Source organism: Doryrhamphus excisus, linkage group LG23 (genome assembly GCF_037039965.1).
Source record: "Doryrhamphus excisus strain RoL-2023G ecotype Guam linkage group LG23, RoL_Dexc_Guam_v1.1, whole genome shotgun sequence".
Classification (NCBI taxonomy): Eukaryota; Metazoa; Chordata; class Actinopteri; order Syngnathiformes; family Syngnathidae; genus Doryrhamphus; species Doryrhamphus excisus.
The window spans coordinates 5,329,491-5,346,046 of record NC_136379.1 but is presented as its reverse complement, the minus strand read 5'-3'; the positions used below and the strand labels follow the sequence as shown (position 1 = coordinate 5,346,046).

Sequence of the window (16,556 nt, the reverse complement as noted above, 5' to 3'; positions counted from 1 at the left end):
TATATGTTTTGCTCAACTCTGATTGTGCTATGTGACTGTGTGTCAAGAAGGCCATCTATGAGAAGCTATTCAACTGAAAATGCACTAAACAATTACGTTTAATACATTAGTGTAATAATACATTCTAAAACTACAAAGTTTTTTTTGTTTTTTTTTGACCAGACCTATTCCAGTCTGAGTGGTGCCTTGTGCCCCTCTGTCAAGGACGCTGACTTTTTAGGCAGGGGGACGGCGAGTGCGGGGCCAACACGACAAGATGCCCCACACAAAGGTCATGTGCTTATCTAAAATGGACATTGGAAAAAAGTAGTAGTAGTAGTAGTCGGGGGGGTGGAGTACTTGCAGCTCTTCTGGAGAATGTGTGGGATGAGTCTTTCGGGATTGTGATGTTTTTTTTCTAAAAGGGCCCTGTTAGTGTGTGTGTGTGTGTGTGTGTGTGCAGTCTTGATGTAACTTAAGCTGACAAGTGACAGTGATGCGTCGCCATTCCACGAGCCAACAACAGTGATTGAATAATATATTTTGAAAAGGTTTACAGGAATTTGCACAAGAGCGACGTCTTTAGCGCTCGTGTCCCACCCGTCGGATCCTGCCATCTGGCTTTCTAAATGCGTTTTAAATAGGGGAGGCCGACTTTAAGTCAAGAGCTTGCGATATCAGGAAGGATGATGATGATGAGGAGGAGGCGGGAGGCGGTGGGGCACGCGTGATGAGCCCATCCAGCTTGTCTGAGGGATTGGTCGGAGGGAGAGCGACAGGCTTCTTTGGAATAGATGGCGAACAAATGTCTTCACAGCAGAGTTATCTTTTGAACCGCAGGGGAACCTTAGCTGTCATGTCTCATTTGGACTCTCACAATCGAGGTAGTGTCTGCTGTCTAAATAATATACATGCACATAGAGTTTTTGTGTTATTAAATACTATGACATTTTTAGGAATTGTCGGAAATGGGATATGGACGAACAGATTACATTTTCATAATATTAACAGTCCATCTGGGATTGTTTTTCTTATTTTATCTGTAAATGCATCATAACATCTGCTAAGCAGGCTTGTGTACCTTTTTCTAGGTTCACTTTTAACATCAACATCCCTCCTTTTTTTGACTTTTACAGTGCGGTGGGTAGGCTAAGTTGTGTTGACTTGTGTTTGCTTGGCACCATGGCTGAGAGACTAATCTGGGTCGCTGCATGGGAAAAGCTACTTGAACCTTAAACAGGCTGTCAAAGATTGCCTCTAAGTACTTGCAAATCATGTTGCCATCTTGTATGTTCCAAGTTTGTATTGTAGTAGCATACTACATTGTACTGAAGCAACTAGTGGGCAAGATGGGGTAGTGAGTGACTCGATCAAAATATACAGGAAGAGCACAGGATCTGGTATGTTTTTCTTATTTTCACCTCCAACAAAAATGTTTATGCTTATTCCACTGTTCTGGTCTATAAATGTAGTTGAAATGTTATATTTTTGTCTTAAACCATGCTAAAGTTTCAGATAATGAGGTTTTGTCCATTTTGGAAGTGAGCCCTGAAAGAACATTAGGTTTCAGTTTTGGTTTTTTTTTTGCCATATTTGTCATATATGGGCATGCCTGGGTACGAGCTGTACAAGCTGAGTGCGACCAGAGTGGAGCGGGCGTGCCTGGAGGCGGGCCGTGGGTTGAATTAATTAAAACAGACTTTTTTGGGAATCCAAGGAATAGGCGCGGGCTCTGGTAGATCTAGAAAGCTTTCTTTGTGGGTTATCATGTTTAATTGAGTCCACAACAAAGGGATGAAAATGAGTATAATAGGTCATAAACAATGACACTGTTTAAATGAATATTTTAAAAAAATGTAATAATAGGGGCTGCACGGTGTGGAATGGTTCGCACACTGGCCTCGCAGCTAGGAGACCTGAGTTCGATTCCATCCTCGGCCATCTCTGTGTGGAGTTTGCGTGGGTTTTCTCTGGGTATTCCGGTTTCTTCCCACATTCCAAAAACATGCTAGGTTAATTAGCGACTCCAAATTGTCCATAGGTATGAATGTGAGTGTGAATGGTTGTTTGTCTATATGTGCCCTGTGATTGGCTGGCCACCAGTCCAGGGTGCACCCCGCCTCTCAACCGAAGACAGCTGGAATAGGCTTCAGCACCCTCGTGAGGATAAGTGGTAGAAAATAAATGAATGAATGAATAATACCATAGGGCAAAAATTCTGATAAATGATCTTGTTGAGACAAAAATGTAAGTGTAAAAAGTCTTGCTCCAGTCTGTTTTGGTTCAATTTGTGTCGATGAAGATGTACTAGGTTATTTTCCAACCCCGTGTCAGCACTCATTGTGAGCTTCGAAGCGTTTATGCCAAATCATTTGACTCCGTTGCACTGCGCTAAAGATATTAACAGTTGTTCAACAAAGACATTGAGATAAATAGCTTCTTTTTTCCACTGTTTGAATTCCTGCCAACTTCTTCCCTGTCGAGCGTGTTTTCCTTGAAACACATTTCAGCGTGTGCGGAGGTCTGCCGCTGACCTTGGCCCAGTTTTGCATGAAATCTGTGATCTCTCTTTGCACCGTACGCAACATCTCGCTGACCTCTGAGCGCCGGGCAGCCCGAGCAGGTCTCATTAAAATAGGTTGCGTGGAGAGTTGACATGCAAAGCCCCAATTTCCCTCAGCCGTTGACATTAACGTCAAAACATATGTAAAGAACATCTCACCTCATCAAGGGAACTCACAGTGTATAGTCACTCTGCGTGTGTGTGTGTGGTACTATCCATATGTTTAAATTGGAATGAATATATGAATATAGCTTTTTAGCACCCACAATATGCCAATCTAAGCAAATGTGTGCTTTCGAGTGTATGTCGATCAATATATACATTAATATCACACTGACTTGCTTAGAATAGTAATGCTCAAAATATGTCTCTCCAATAGAGTATCCATCCCATTAGGGATGCTTTTATCGATTCATATTGACCAAAATGTAAAAAATACATAATTAGCCGATTATCCAACTCATCACATGTGGCACCACGGCCATTTAAATGAAAATGTTGAACATCCGCACACTAAGGCTTGCATGTGTATATTCCGTTCATCTTCTTTTATTATTGTTGCAACTGGATTGTACTGAGCAGCCAGGACAGAGGTGTATGTAGCATTTTCTTACATCACAGTTCATTTCTAGTTGTATGCTCATACCATTATTTGGTGACAGAATAAAAAAAAATACACAAAAAGCTATTCATTCATTCATTTTCTACTGCTTATCCTTACGCGGGGGTGCTGGAGCCTATCCCAGCTGTCGTCTACATTCATACTCACATTCATACCTATGGACAATTTGGAGTCGCCGATTAACCTAGCATGTTTTTGGAATGTGGGAGGAAACCGGAGTACCCGGAGAAAACCCACGCATGCACGGGGAGAACATGCAAACTCCACACAGAAATGGCAGAGGGTGGAATTGAACTCAGGTCTTCCAGCTGTGAGGCTGTGCGTGCTAACCACTTTACACCGTGCAGCCCACAAAAAGCCAAAGTAAAAAGCATTTCTGGAGTCCATCTAATAGATGATAACTTAGCTGATGTCTCACAGGATTTTACTGTACAGTAGCTATAAATGTAAAAAATCCTTATGTGCATTAAGAACACTGTTAGATATTATTATTGGCCTTCTTTGATTGACACACACAAACACACACTCTCACACAAAACTACCAGATAATGCATGGAAAAGTACTAAGAGGTGCAAGTAAACAGACACTAGATGCATTATTCTCTCTCACACAAGCTTATCTTTCACATGCTCACAAACATAATTTCATAGGTACTTTCCCAAGACTGTGTACTTTTATTCTTGGATCGTCATCTTATTTTTATGTAGAGTCCAGCACTGTGGGCAAATTATTGTTATTTTTAATACAATTTGGAAAGCTCTCTGAACACAAATTATAATTAATTGCTTTATATTTTGGAGTGTCTTTTAACAACTCTGGCGTTTTTCCCGCCTCGTCTCCAACCGATGATCTATTTGACCTTTACAACTGTGGCTCGCTGCAATGTGGCATTCATAATGTCCTTGTCAATTAGAAAGTTATTAATTCTAATTATGGCTGCATATTTGATGAGGCATGCCTTAGTAGGTTGTTTATTGCACAGCAGGCTGCTGCTCCTGCGGCTATATGAAATCACCAGCTGTCACAAGAGACACGGAATAAAAAATAAGACATGAAATATTAAAAATAAAATGAACAAAATGACACTAAGAAGACTTTTGGTACCTTATCTGCTGCTTGTGCTGGGACAAGTTCGAGTAAATCCAACTCAACGTTTTTTGGGTTTTTTTTTTAAACATTCCTGCTATGTCAGGCTTTCAAAGGGCTGCATTTTGAAATGTATGAAATTGTAACCGCTGGCACTTCCATTAAGCTAGAGAGAACACACAGTAGAGACAGCTCAATCTGGACATATCTTTCCAATGCCGCCGTCCTGGCGGTGCTATTCCTGAATTTATATATGCAAAGTCAACTCGGTTTCACCATCAAAAAGTTTGTGCGATCAAAGGTGTGAAATGGCAGCTTTAAAGCATGTCCCCGTCCGTTTATAACAACTTTTGAGGTAAGTCTGTCTCATTGGAGCCTCCGATTGGCGTCTTCGTTGTTTGTTTGTACTTCATGGTGACCGCAGAGACGCACTTTGATGTGACGAGCGTCCCTGATTTGAAATGGGAGCGTGGATGGCGGCTCGGCGTCCCAAATGAATTCCCCTCGCCTCGCTGTTATTGCCGGCTCATCCTATCAAACAGTCAGAAACAAATCATAATTAAGGACGTTTGTAGCGGGGATCAAACTTTCATTACGCCGCTCTCATAAAGCCGCCCCACCCCTCCAAAGCCTGACACATGCTCAGCCAACAATGTCATAAAGGACAATATGGCCACTGTAAGGTCCGCTGTGACAAGACAAACCAGACATAATCAGCTTTGTGAGTCGTGTCGACATGAGTTGAGTGTTAAGGCATATTGCACTTTGATGCTGCTCGCACAAAGCTGCTTTTTGAAGGATGCGGCCTGAACGCACAAAGGAGGACAAGCCCGCTGCGCCACACTGGCGTCTGCGGTCACCAACAAACAAAAAACAATTAATCTACACTCCACAAAAATCCAAACCCGACACTTTTGTTTTTGGTCCCATCTTGCATCAGCTGAACTCCAACATGTAAAATGTCTTCACTGTACGAAAAAGACCTTTCATTCATTCATTTTCTACCGCTTATTCTCACGAGGGTCACAGGGGTGCTGGAGCCTATCCCACCTGTCTTGGGGCAAGAGGCGGGGTACACCCTGGACTGGTGGCCAGCCAATCACAGGGCACATATAGACAAACAACCATTCACACTCACATTCATACCTATGGACAATTTGGAGTGGCCAATTAACCTAGCATGTTTTTGGAATGTGGGAGGAAACCGGAGTACCCGGAGAACATACAAACCGAGGGTCAAAGGTGGAATTGAACCCGGGTCTCCTAGTAAGGCCTGCGTGCTAACCACTCAAACACCGTGCAGCCATATTACTTTTTACCCAAACAATTTTCCAAATATTACAGCATTATTTTGGTATTCAATGACATTTTCCTCATAATATTCCAAGTTTATTCTTTTTTTATCATTGAATATGATATGAATATTTTTTATTTTGATATTGTGACTTAATTCTCTTACAGCTGTTTTCTACTTATTTATTCTTGTACATTTGTACAAGAATTGTACATTGTACATTCTTGTACATTTTCTTATTGCAATATGACAACTTTTTTCCTCATGATATTTTGAATAATTACAACTTTATTTTGTTGTGTTTGTCACATTTGTCAATTAAGTCACCAATTAACCTAGCATGTTTTTGGAATGTCGGAGGAAACCGGAGTACCCGGACTAAACCCACGCATGCACAGGGAGAACATGCAAACTCCACACAGACATGCCCAATGGTGGAATTGAACTCGGGTCTCCTAGCTGTGAGGCATCCATGCTCACAACTCAACCACCGTGCAGCCACAACGAAGACCTATTTCTCTCAAATATTGCTCCCAAATATGTATAAATCTCGGCTTCTTTGCCGAGATAATCCATCCAGCTCCCAGGTGAGGCACATCAGATGTTTATTAGGCAGCTTGATTACTGCACAGGTGGGCCTTAGGCCGGCCACACTGAAGGACACTCCAAAATATGCAGTTCCTTGCAGGCTTCCTCAAAAACACGGACACTCACAGCTCAGCCTGAAAAAGAAATGATACCACCGGCAATGGTAATGTGATGCTATATTCACTACACAGACCCCATCACCAACGATGAGGTCCACAGAAACATCAGGGATGCAATCAGACCCCAAAATGACCTACTCACAGCTGCAAAACAGCTTAAGAGGTACAAACATGTTTCCTGCTTATCAGACCTATCCTGCACGGAACAGTCCAAAGAGGCCACAGAAGAGGAAGACAGAAGACAAATGGGGAGAAAACATTGGAGAGTGGACTAATTACAACCGGACAGAGGTGGGTGGGTGGGAGAGAGCTGGTGGTCGAAGTCAAGGGATAAGACTGAACCCCAATTCTATTCCTAACCCCTCGGTTTTGCTTGTTCACAAGAATTCCAATTCTCCTTAAACCGAGGGGTAGTGGGAAAGTGCTGAGGGCTAAACTCTCCTTCATGGCAAGTCTGTTTTCAGGACCACGCTTGAAATGAAGAGAAAGGCGGAGCTACAACCCTTACTAAGAAGACGGAAGTACGACGGCCGAAGGAAAATGTCAGTAATTATGCATAATTATTGACTTTCACAGCAATGTCATACATTTTTAATAATATATTCAATTGAGGGCTGCACGGTGGACGAGTGGTCAGTGCGCAGGCCTCACTGCTAGGAGACCAGAGTTCAATTCCACCCTCGGCCATCTCTGTGTGGAGTTTGCATGTTCTCCCCGTGCATGCGTGGGTTTTCTCCGGGTACTCCGGTTTCCTCCCACATTCTAAAAACATGCTAGGTTAATTGGCGACATCACTTCCTGTCCACCACACACACATTTACAGCAAAACACACTCACAAGTCTTATTTCTTATTTGAAGTGGTTAGCTCGCAGACCTCACAGCTAGGTGACCCGTGTTCAATTCCACCCTCGGCCATCTCTGTGTGGAGTTTGCATGTTGTGAAAACAGTTGTAAGAGAATTAAGTCACAATATCAAAAGAAAAAAGTCATATTCAATGATAAAAAAAAGAATAAACTTAGAATATTATGAGGAAAATGTCATTTAATACCAAAATAATGGTGTAATATTTGGAAAATTGTTTGGGTAAAAAGTAATATGGCTGCACAATGGATGAGTGGTTAGCGTGCAGGCCTTACTAGGAGGCCCCGGTCCAATTCCACCTTCGACCCTCGGTTTGCATGCTCTCCCCGTGAATGCGTGGGTTTTCTCCGGGTACTCCGGTTTCCTCCCACATTCCAAAAACATGCTAGGTTAATTGGCGACTCCAAATTGTCCATAGGTATGAATGTGAGTGTGAATGGTTGTTTGTCTATATGTGCCCTGTGATTGGCTGGCCAACAGTCCAGGGTGTACCCCGCCTCTCGCCAGCTGGAATAGCATCCTCACAAGCCTCGTGAGGATAAGCGGTAGAAAATGAATGAATGAATTTTCAATTGAGAGAATGAATGACTTCTCCTGTATTGTTGATTGGCTGGGAAAACCACATGGTTCCCTTGCCATATAGTGAGCTCCATCCAAACTAACCGTATACGGGCCCTTTGGCAGCCAAAGGGTTAGCACGAGCGCTGTTTAAATGATTATAAGAAGCGGCCGTGCCAATCTGCACCCCTGGCAGATCACAAAGGCTAAATCCCACGCTGCAAAGGATTATTTTTTTTTTCATCCACCTTGTCAGGAGAACATGAAGATGTCATCCGCGGCCCCAATGAGCCACAGGAGCCTCAACAGGGTTGGAGAATTGTTTTGCTAGTGCTGATAATGAGACAAAAACCTTAGCATCCTTATTTTTATTTTTATTTTTTTGCTCCCAAATGAAAGATGACAAAGCCGCATCACATAGCAATAAGCTAATCTATTCCACCCACAGATTGTATTATACAAGCTCTCGTTGAAAGTCTGCCTTCAAAGGAGTCTCAAAAAATGACTGAACCACCCTTGGCTTCATTCCTTATTCTGGGACTGTAAGTGAAACCAAAACAACAGATATTAATATTTGATGTGCACACATATATATCTGCAGGGACTCAACCCCCAAAGTCAGCCACACAAATCAATATCCAGACCTGCTTTCTTAATCTGTGCAGTCACTTGACAAATGAGGGGATGGGGTTGCAATAAATATGAATCGGGGCGCAGGAATCGCAGCGGATCTCACGGCAGGCGCGCCCGACGGAAATGTACTCCTGGTAGCACCTGAGACAGAGGTCAGCGGGGTCATTAAATTATCTTCCGGCACAAAGTGAACACTACGAGAAGGAAGAACTTGTAAATGGATTATCATCTTTGGCTCGCCCCGTGCTTGGATGTGTCGTCCCGGCGGGGGATGATGAATTAACTAGCGGCCAAGGCCAGTTTATTTGCGCATTGCTGGTACATGTGCACACATTGGACACGTGTGTGTCTTTACAAGCCAAAGTCATGCTCTGAAAAAGAAAGGTCACAAGTTTGCATCGCGGGATCCAAATACAAAGTCTCGAATTTAAAACAAACCTGAAAAAAACAGTGACAGTTTTACTGGTGGTAGTCGGGTTCCAAGCGAGATCCGCTCTTAGATTGTTGAGTTTTGCCGTTAAGTTGGAACTTTTTATGATGTTCATCTTCACATTCATGGTGATGACTTTCCTTTTCCTTGGCTCATTTCCATTTTAGACTTAATGAAGTGTTAATACATAAGCAACAAGCCAATGCATATTTCTCCCCTGCGTGTGCTGTAACTACCATATTTTCCAGACCATAAGTCATACTTTTTTTCATAGGTTGGCTGTTCCTGCGACTTATACTCCAGAGCGACTTATAAATGAAAAAAATGTTTATGTTACATAAACACTGGACACCTTTTCTGTTCATGTTTATTTTTTGTGTAGCTGAATAACCATTGTGTTAGCATATCTTAAACCTATTCAGCCTGTTTTCTATTCTTTTATTAATGTTAGAACTTGCCTTCCAAGATGACGTAATGTCAGTTTTGGTCAAGTAGTTTGTTAAATATTAAATAAATTAAATATTAAATATATAAAAATAATAATAAAATTACCCGCAAAAAATGCGACTTATACTCCAGTGCGACTTATGTATGTTTTTTTCTACCTAATTATGCATTTTTGGCCTTGTGCCTTGTACTCTGGAGCGACTTATAGTCCAGAAAATACGGTACTTCTTAAGTGAGTTGTTTACTAAAACAAAGTGTGTACTAAAATGAAATTTAATTAAATGATGGGAGTAAGTTGGAAAATACAAAATGATGTATCGCGTATAACCTAAGCACCTCCTGTATACTAGTTGCACCAAAACAGGAAGTGCTTGTACCTTATCTTTTCTTTACAATTTTGGTATCAATTTCAAGTAAATTACCAGAATGAAATAGTGCCACAACAGGCTGATGCAGATGTGAAAGTGTACCTGCCAGAAGACAGCTGGGATAGGCTCCAGCATACCCGCGACCCCAGTGAGGAAAAGCGGAAAATGGATGGAAGGAAGGTGGACTCCAACTTCTCAGGTTTTGAACAGGTGCAATACTATGTTGTACATTTCTGAGGGTGCTCCCAGAGTTCCAAAGAATTCTGCAGGTCATTTATGTTTTGCCGAGCTCCTGGAAAAATTTACTCGAACATTGTTCCTGACCTGACCACGATAAGTGAATTTCCACAAATTAGGATTCATTGTTAATTAAGAAAACTTTCATATAGTTAGAGTATAGAAAACCTGTTTATGACTTTGGAAGTATAGGTTTTAACATTATTAGAGCTCTTCAGACATGAAATAACACCCCTATAGTCAGCTTTACACTACTGTTACTATTTATACATCACATTGCGCATGTGTGCAGGCTACAGGATCATAAGAGACGGCCACCACACAACGCATACAGCAAGCTACTGAGCTAGCTAGTTAACCTACAATTTATATGTTCTAATGTGTTCTGTATGTCTGTATGTTATGTGTGTATGTTATGTATGAGTCTGGGAAAAGGACAAAATAAGAACCCCAAAACATACCACTTCCACATGGAATGGGAGGATAACTCTTTTTTTTCTCTCATGTCAGACATGCCATGGTTACATAGAGCGTTATGTCTATGAATGTAGCACAACTGACACCTAGTGACCATAATACTACATCTATATACTATACTATACTATACTATACTATACAATACTATACTATACTACATGCGGCTTGTCATTCAATATTTTTGAATGACTAATAGGCCTTGGTCCACCACAAAATGGCAATCTTTTATTCTAAAAATAGATATCGGTTAGCAATGTTCACACTGCAATGCACAGGTACACTATGCTTGATGTCAATTAGTGTTTGTGGTGGTATTATGTAGCCCACCTAAGGGGCCATCAAACAGCATATCAAACTAAGATTTTGTACAAGCAGCACCCCCCACTCAGCAGATTAAGAGGCACCAATAGACATGATGCAGCGATAGTTGAATTCCAGTTCATTTTCCTAAAGAGCAGTTATGTACTGTGTACTTCGCAACACTGCAACCCGCACTTTGTATTCAAAAGCGTTTGCTTTCCCCCATGCTGCTTTATGACTGTCAGTTAGCACTCATGAACAACATCAAACAGGGCATGGAAATGCACCGAAATAGAAAACGTGATGGGCGGTGGCGGCGGCCGATGTTTGAAGTACCTTTTGAGCCTGCGGATGTGGGATGCAATAAAAAAAAAAAATTAAAAAAAGCTGGTTAAATTGTGTGATAAGAAGATGAAGCAGACAACCTGAGGCACGCTAATAAAATCTGTTGGCTCGGAACCAATATTTATTCAAACATCCTTCATCCGCATGCCTTTTTGTGATTTGTGGACAAGAAATATTTGGACTGAGCATATTTCCTCCGCTTATACTTTGGCGCATATGCTTTGGGTTGTATGGAATCTATTTGCAGCCCATTATCCCTTTTACACTTTCCATTCAAGTGTGCAAAATGCAAATTAGTGTTTTCTAAAGAGCGTATATCCTGGATTGGCACAGAGGAGCAGTAAAGCTGGTCCCCGCACACAAAGGAGGAGGGCTCACTCTATCGATTCTTTTGGAGCTAGCTGCAAGGTTAAATTTGTTCAGCTGTGCCGCCGTATGAACTATTCCCAGTCAAACATGGATTGAGAGGGCTTACATAATGAGGAGACGCCACAGTCAACTGTGCATGCTTGACGGTGGCTTTTAATTCCATTATGCAAGACGCTGCTTTGACAGCATATGGGATCAGGGTTTGGGGGCAGGATGTGTTCTCTTAATGATCTTTCCAATACCTACTTGTTACACTTATTATCAGAAGATGGATAATTAATTAAAACCTAAGTCCAAGCTGTTGTTCCTGTCACAGTTTTACACGATACTTCATAAGATAATTCAGATCTTTAATGTACGTATGCTTTACTGAGTATGATGCTAATGCTAGCGCTGATAGCTCTCCAGCCATGGTCACATTGTATAATCCCCCAAATACTGTAGCTGTCCTGAATTATGCCTGTCAAAAACTAGCAGCTCGTACCCAAAATTGAGCTCGCAGTTCAAAGAGAAAAATTGAGAGAAAAAAAACACTTGTTAGTTGGGACATTTGTACCACTGTATAAATGACAATAAAAAATACTCTAGCAAGTCGACATTGTCCGTGATAATTCCAATCATAGCAACAGTAGACACAACTTTTTTTAAAATTGACTGATAAAAATACCTTTTTTTTGTCCATTACTGCTGAGTTTTTGTTCCCGCCTGTGGCTCCAGTCACCGCTACGTCCTCAAACTTAAGCTAAAACATTGACTTTGACAGCCCAAATTAAAAAGTGTTCATTTTAATTGATCATGTTTTAAGTCTACCCCTGCGGATAACGTCATGTACTGCATAAAGTAAAAAAAAAAATAAAAAATAAAAAAAAACTTGTTAGTACACTTGTACCACTGTATAAATGACAATAAAAAATACAGTCAGTGCTTCAGTGTGTTCATAATTCCAATTACAGCAACAATAGATACAAATAACTTTTTTTTTTGTAATTTACTGATCAAAATACCTTTTTTAAAAAAAAAAAAAATTCAATTTCTGCTCAGTTTTTGTTCCTGCCTGTGGCTCCAGTCACCGCTACTTCCTCAAACTTAAGCTAACACGTTAACTTTGGCAGCCCGAATTAAAATGTGTTCATTTTAACTGATCGTGTTTTAAGTCTCCCCCTGCCGATAACATCATTTACTGTATAAAGTTTATTTTTTTTTTTAATTGTTAGTTGTTACACTTGTACCACTGTATAAATGACAATAAAAAATGCAGTCAGTGTTTCAGTGCGTTCATAATTCCAATCACAACAACAATAGATACAAATAACTTTTTTTTTGTAATTTACTGATCAAAATACCTTTTTTTTTTTTTTAAATCCATTTCTGCTCAGTTTTTGTTCCTGCCTGTGGCTCCAGTCACCGCTACTTCCTCAAACTTAAGCTAACACGTTAACTTTGGCAGCCCGAATTAAAATGTGTTCATTTTAACTGATCGTGTTTTAAGTCTCCCCCTGCCGATAACATCATTTACTGTATAAAGTTTAATTTTTTTTTTTAATTGTTAGTTGTTACACTTGTACCACTGTATAAATGACAATAAAAAATGCAGTCAGTGCTTCAGTGCGTTCATAATTCCAATCACAGCAACAATAGATACAAATAACTTTTTTTTTGTAATTTACTGATCAAAATACCTTTTTTTTTTTTTTTTAAATCCATTTCTGCTCAGTTTTTGTTCCTGCCTGTGGCTCCAGTCACCGCTACTTCCTCAAACTTAAGCTAACACGTTAACTTTGGCAGCCCGAATTAAAATGTGTTCATTTTAACTGATCGTGTTTTAAGTCTCCCCCTGCCGATAACATCATTTACTGTATAAAGTTTTTTGTTTTTTTTTAATTGTTAGTTGTTACACTTGTACCACTGTATAAATGGCAATAAAAAATAGTCAGTGCTTCAGTGAGTTGATAATTCCAATTACAATCAACTTAAGTTAACACGTTAGCTTTGACTGCCTGAATTAAAATGCGTTAATTTTTACTGATCGTGTTTTAAGTCTACCCCTGCCAATAACATCATGTACTGTAAAGTATTCCATAATCTAAAAAATGGCAAATTTAATCAGGCAATTTGATAGTGATTTTATTTCCCTCCCGCGCACGTGCAATATGTGCACAAGAACATCAGACTGTTACCATCCAGAGAATGGCATTTCCTTTCAAATAACGGGGCAATTAAAAACGAACAAAAGAATAGAACTTAAAGGGCCTGACAAAGAAATATCTCATATGTTCATCCCTTTTAATCAATTTTGAACTTGGCTTGACTTTACTTTTCTTAGCCCGCGGCTCGGCGCTATCGCTGCGCCGCCTCCAATCCAAATAAAAGCCGTCTTTTTCTAATCGCTGCACCTCTGCGCAGATAAAAGATTGAATCAAGGCTGAAGGTGAATCTGATTCAAATGCAATTTCTCCTTGGCTTCTTCCATGCAGCCGAGAGAAACGTTTTGTATTCAAACAACACTGACAGATTTATTAGGAAGCTCCTCTTCCCAGTTGCTTTCTCCAACTTGGCAGGTCCGTGCTTATAAAAGCGTAGAACTACGCCAATTGTCAAGTCAGCAACTGGTGGTGATGGGGACGGGATGGGCATCATAAATCCAGTTATTGTTTTTGGTTCAGAATTCTGTGAACCTTGCAGAATTTGATCAGTCAGTTGTTTGCAGCATTTGGTGTAGTTGCTGTAAGTATGGTTTGTTGGGGGTTAGGACGGTTTTTATTTCCCCCCCCCTTGTCAGTACATTTCTGTTTTTCATTGATTATGAAGCAAACCAGAAACCATGCACTTTAATCAGTGTGCCAGCTACTAGTGTCCTGCCTGCTGTTACGAGTGGTTAGTGCGCAGGCCTCGCAGCTAGGAGACCCGAGTTTGATTTCATCCTCGGCCATCTCTGTGTGGAGTTTGCATGTTCTCCCCGTGCATGCGTGGGTTTCCTCCCACATTCCAGTGGCACTAGAGACAATGCCACTGGAGAAAAGACAGGAAGCAGAACTGGATGTAGCAGAGATGAGGATGCTTCTCATTGGGTTGGGAGTGACCAGGATGGATAGGATCAGGAAGGAGTACATCAGAGGGACATAGACATAGTAGATATATTGGTAGAAGGATGCTGCGTTTAGAGCTGCCAGGTAGAAGGAAGACCAAAGAGAAGGTTTATGGATGGAGTGGAGGATGGAGGGTGGATGGAGGTGATTGATTTCCTGTGGCGACCCTTAAAGGGAAAAGCCCAAAAGGAAAGAATAATAATAAGTGTATGGAGTGAGATTTTCCAAGCTGGTGAAGTTGCCAATTCCATATTTCAATTTTGGGATAACGATGATGAAATTGTACTAGAGAGAGAGCCGAACCAATATGCTTGCAATCTACATTCATTCATTTGTTAATTTTCTACAAATAATCCTCACAAAGGTTGCAAGGGTGCTGGAGCCTATCCCAGCTATCTTCAGGCGAGAGGTGGGGTACACCCTGGACTGGTGGCCAGCCAATCACAGGGCACATATAGACAAACAACCATTCACACTCACATTCATACCTATGGACAATTAGGAGTCGCCAATTAACCTAGCATGTTTTTGGAATGTGGGAGGAAACTTAGGATCTGCAGTAAAATTTTAAATTATTTCTTCAAAAATTCATGTAGTTTTCTGGAAATCCATGTTTTGCATGTGCAGGTAAACAGATTAAGACCGAGGGCCTGAATAGGCAGCCCATCAAACATCACCTAAATAATGAAAACCATTCAGTCAACTTGAGTGCTTGTTCATGTAGCGCCTGCTTCAACGTAATTTTATTTGATGTACTGTTGCTTTCCTGACATGGAATACTGCTGTCATGCACTTTTAGTTTTGATAAATGCACTTTCGCTGTTACACTAAAACGGCTTCGTTTTAAACACCAACTTAAGTGTCAGTGAAATGTTATGTTTGAAGGTTATATACTGGAGAATGAAAGTATCCAAAATGTGGTTATTCATGTCATGTGACAAAATTGGACAACGCATGTCCGGTCCTGCAGACATCTTCATTTGGGCAGTGACTGATTATTTCCTTAGTTGATTAATCTGAAGCTTGTTTCACTGAATTGAGTAATCGGTTAGGCCCTAGGCCGGGGAGCCATTTGTCACAGTTTTTCATCAGCCCGGGGTACATTGTAAAAATATCATTACACATAGCATACGTTCAAAAAGCTGCAGTAATTTTACAAGAATAACATCATAAGGAGGGCTGCACAGTGGTTAGCGCGCAGGCCTCACAGCCAGGAGACCCGAGTTTGATTCCATCCTCGGCCATTTGTGTGGAGTTTGCATGTTCTCCCCGCTTCTCTGCCATTCCAAAAACATGCTAGGTTAATTGGCGACTCCAAATTGTCCATAGGTATGAATGTGAGTGTGAATGGTTGTTTGTCTATATGTGCCCTGTGATTGGCTGGCCACCAGTCCAGGGTGCACCCCGCCTCTCGCCTGAAGACGGCTGGGAAGCGGTAGAAAATGAATGAATGAACGTCAAAATCTTGTTTTAGTAGCATCCCCACCCTAGAATATGAAGGTAGAGAATAATTGCATGTATTAATTTTAGAAATGATTAATTGAACATGAAAATAGTTGTAGATTAATGCCATAATCAATAAATTGTTGTAGCTTTACCTGTCATAATGTTAAGACATGCAGTGAAACCAGTGAAATCAAACACCCCTCAGGTTGTACGATTCATACTACACTGCTGCCATACGAGATATCATGTGACATCATGTGACACATGACACGTGAGCTCAGTTGATTCGGCATCAAGGGATTAATTTAGTGTGCTTTTCTTTCCTCCACAGGGGGTGTTAAAGGAAGGTGAAATGAACAGACAGAACGTTACCTAAAGTTGGCAGACTATATGCATCATTACTTGTTCGCAAAGTTTACATAATGTATATTATTAAATATTATATAGCATTATTCAAGCCACCACTACTTTTTTACTTGTGTAAGTATGAATCTAAAAATATTTTCACATATTACTAGTAGTAGCATCCCAGAAAATAATTTGCTCTAGGAAAGTGGTGGGCAAACTACGGTCCGGGGGCCACATCTGGGTTGCCAAGTGTTTAAATACGGCCCGCCTGTTCTTTCCAAAGTATTTCATAGAAACTTAACATACAACCTGCCATCATGGCAGGAAGTTGGACTATATGCGTCATTATTTGTTAGCAACGTTTATGTACTGTATATTATTAAATATTATATAGCAT

The 16,556-nt window shown here is 40.8% G+C and overlaps 1 protein-coding gene across 2 annotated transcripts in view; it reads left to right on the top strand.

Annotated features, from left to right (window-relative positions):
* The first annotated feature begins 800 nt into the window (after positions 1-800).
* Positions 801-16,556, top strand: part of lingo2 (leucine rich repeat and Ig domain containing 2) — a 228,782-nt gene continuing 213,026 nt past the window's right edge. Inside the window, exon 1 of one of the 2 annotated variants that reach the window (XM_058054395.2) lies at positions 801-863. The gene's annotated coding sequence lies outside the window, so the exon portion shown is untranslated. Of the gene's footprint in view, positions 864-6,647; positions 6,795-16,556 lie in introns of those variants that run through there. The other variant, XM_058054378.2, reaches the window with a different exon arrangement.